General features: G+C 44.3%; 1 non-coding gene across 1 annotated transcript; it reads right to left on the minus strand.

Annotated features, from left to right (window-relative positions):
- Positions 1-3,363: 3,363 nt before the first annotated feature.
- Positions 3,364-3,444, minus strand: LOC119313445. The gene has a single exon (XR_005151729.1). It is a non-coding gene; the product is annotated as a small nucleolar RNA snoR77Y (small nucleolar RNA).
- Positions 3,445-3,812: the final 368 nt, after the last annotated feature.

Genomic DNA, 3,812 nt, shown 5'->3' on the forward strand with positions numbered 1-3,812 from the left:
TAACAAGTTTGTGGTGTGCAATAACTATGGATGTATTATGCTAATGCTTTTAGATGATTATATATAGTATTTGTTTGTGATCGACTTGTCTTTCTAGTTTGTGAACACCCTTTAATTATTATCGATCAGTCTTTCTTGTTTGTTCCTGATTTGGTGTGAACACAAAAAAGAGGGACACCATGGTTCGGATACAAACTAAGAAAAATGAAAAAAAAAAGTGTAGTGTCGATCACGTTGCAAGCAAAGCAAACACAGAAAAACAAGGCACAAACAGTTTATTACATCGCAATGAAGCAAATGCACAGAAACATGAAGCACAAAAAAGACAGGAACTAAAACTTTGACACTAGAGCGCCTCCTCCTCCGGTTGCTGCTCACTACTAGCCTCCCCGCTTCTGGAACTGCAGGAGATGGACTCAGATCTCATCAAAAGAGGTACGGGAGAACTCGTTCTCAAAACGGGAGAAGATGTTGAAGCAGGAGAATGCGATGAAGTACGAGATGTAGTAGTAAGAGCGGTGTTGTGGAACTGCGCAATGATGACCCAATCTGCCCCAAGCGACAACATGAACTCAGGTGGTCCGTTCTTGTACCAGAGCAGAGGAAGTCCGATGTTGTCTGCCATGGGTTCTTCCTCGTCGAGAAAACCCACACGCGTAGCGTGTCCTTGGCCGAGATGCTAGTGTTCCGTGGACAGAATTCACCTTAGTATATGTGATGTGAGTGTTCCTTGGTGATGGAGCCAAGTCCATGGTGATGGCCCTAGGGTGCTCTGCACTAGACATCCTGCTCGGAAAGGGGCGATGAGGCTTCCTTCTTCGCATGATGCGATAATCCGTGGAGTGGCGAGACTGGCGCCCAGCGCTGGGTCTCACCGTGTTGCCGACGCACAGGCTACGGACGAGCAACGTCATGTCAGACTCAACGAGGACTAGGGCTAGCAGTTGGAGCGGCGCCCAGGAAGTACAAGGAGAGAAACACGATGAAGGTGAATGATGTGCCGAACGCCGGGGGTGGAGGCCGTAGTTATAGTTGGCCGGAATCTCAAGGGGCATTAGCAATTGTCTTGGAAGACATGAGGGTCGGCGTGATTTAATGCTAGGCTGCGTAAGAAGTTCAAATTATGATCGCCATGTCTTGTTCTGTCACAACGGATGCTACGGCCAAATGTGTCTTCTCTTCTCGGCGGTTGATGTGACAAGTGGTGGATCACTGAGAGGAGGAAACGTGTGAAAAGAGATGGAAACAAGGCCTGACCTACGGGCAACTCACGCTTTAGTGGCACAACCACAATTTATGAAAATCTAGTGGATAGTGGTAAGAATCAGATTTTACTTGAAAGATATATTAATTGCAATATTAAAAAAACAGGCTAAACACAAATACGTACTTATACTAAAAAAAAGCAACATTTTTATTTTAGATATCTCCTATTCCCTTTTTAGAGATGTATTTTCCTTCTTCTTTTTTGGACAATCAGATGTCTTTTCATTCTAGGAGCAAAGTTGTTGGTGGATTTTCCTTTTTACTCTTCTCTTTTTTTTTTGCAAGGATAACTTCCGAGGGTGTCGTTTTGGCACATGGGAGCATATGCTCTTGGATATTAAAATGTGTTTGAAACATGTTTTGAAATGTCACAAAATTCTGACAAAATGATTCTCACGTACGTCCCGATATTCTACGTGTATACAAACTCGTTTCGGGGAAAACCGACAACTTTTGAGTCACATGCAAAAAAGACAACAAATAGTGTTAAAAAAGGCTTTTCATGAGACCTTTTTTGTCTTTTTTACACAAGACGTATAAAATATCGGGTTTTCACGAAACTTGACGTGTGCACATACAATGTTGAGATGTGCACTCAAATTTATGGTAGGAATTTTTGACATTTTGAAATATATTTTTCAACGGCAGGAGCATATGCTCCCATGTGTCAAAGTGAATTTCCTATAACTTCCGACCTATTCATTAGCTATCAAGCTAGTACAAAGAACACTAAAAGTGAAAAATAATTTAGATCCGTAGACGACCTAGAGATAACTACTAGCACTAGAGCGAGCCGAAGGAGCGCCGCCGTTTTCGCCCCTCTCTCATCGAAGCCGGGCAAACCTTGTTCTAGCAGACAGACGAGAAGTCGTCGTGCTAAGATCTCATAGGACCAGCGCACCAGGACAACAACCGCCACCGATGAAGAAGCGTACATGGGAAGAATCTAACCTATAAACACACAAACAAAGACATGCATGATCCACATGGATTCGGCGAAGACTAACGCCGACAGAATCCCGCGAGATCCGCCAGAGACAAATCTCCACATGTCTTTCGACGATACTAGAAACACCATCGGGACGGGGACTAGGAGGGAAGAATCTTATTTCATCTTTAGAGAGTCGACGCCACCTTGCCTCTCTGAGTAGAACACAAACACTACCAAAACTCAAAAGAGTATGAAAAAATGAAGCCCTCCCGCCGGCAAAGGTCGGGATCCACCATGCCTTCATATCCCTTTTCTAAGCCGAGCAGAGCCGGTTCACTCAGCGACTGAGCCATCATGAGTGGTTCGGCACGAGCTTACGTCTTGCTCGGGTCGACTTGGGAGGATCGGCGAGCACGACAATGGCAAACCGGGGTGGGGGCTTGGCGAGGTACAGGGAGACGGCACGATGTACTAGATGTGGGCTGAGCGAGTGGCAAGAGGGAGGAGCCAACTCTGATTGGCCATCGGCCTGAGGAGAAGAGCAGCGCCTGATCAGGAGGTCTACTTTTTTTTTTTGAGAAACGATCAGGAGGTCTAGTTGGACTGAGCACTCTCGAGCCCAGTGGACCAACCCATCCCAAAGTGGCTCACGCCGAGCAAAAGCTCGGTCAGGCCTGCGCAGCATTTCCTCCAGCAAAAGCATGCCAAGCAGGGAGGTGCCCTTCCTGAACTGTTGTTTTTTCTTTCTGAAAAGGAGGATGTATCCCTGGCCTCTCCATCTGGGCGATGCATGCGGCCACTTTATTAATTATTCACAAAGACTTTACAAATTAGTACATTAGTAGTTTATGAAATCATATCAACTAAATGACATGTTAGTTGATGTAACAAAACCGTGTGATCATAATAACCAGCTCTGTAAACCGACTCAAAAACATCCACATGTTTCTATCAACATGCATGTGAAATACAAGCAAAGCATCTATGGTCAATATTTTTAGGGCATCTTTGGTCAATGTTAGATGCTATGGAAAAACAAAGAAGAGACCCACTTCAAAGCTCAAAGTCGAACCAAACCAGGCGCAAACAGACAGTCAAGACAAAACATTCACTGGGATAATATAAGATGAACAAAGTTAACAAAATAAAAAGTAAAACACATGTAGTTTAAGCCTCAGAAAGCCACAAAAATATCGTCATTCGGAATTTGACAGTAATTCGAACATAAAGCTAATCATCACAAACTTCACTTGTATTCTAGATCTAATCTGGAAGACAGAAATGCCCAACGATCAATGGGCTAAAAGTCAAGAAATGCCTTCCCATTCATGGGAAAATAAGCAATGTGCTAGATGGTGTCCCAAGATTATTTCAAGGTTTCATCCAGGAAAAAAATCTATTTTGTTTTCTTTCGCGAAAGTCACGGTTTTGTTTCCGCGAGAGGCATGGTTGTGCTTTCGTGAGAGTCACGGACGTGCCTCCTCGGAAACGAGAAAATAGGCGTTTTCTCTTTCTTTTTTTTCTTCCGCGAGAGTCACGGTTTTGCTTCCGCGAGAGGCACAGTTGTGATTTCCTGAGAGGCACGGGCGTGCTTCTTTCGGAAAGGGAAAAAACT

This window comes from Triticum dicoccoides, chromosome 5B (genome assembly GCF_002162155.2).
Source record: "Triticum dicoccoides isolate Atlit2015 ecotype Zavitan chromosome 5B, WEW_v2.0, whole genome shotgun sequence".
Taxonomy (NCBI): Eukaryota; Viridiplantae; Streptophyta; class Magnoliopsida; order Poales; family Poaceae; genus Triticum; species Triticum dicoccoides.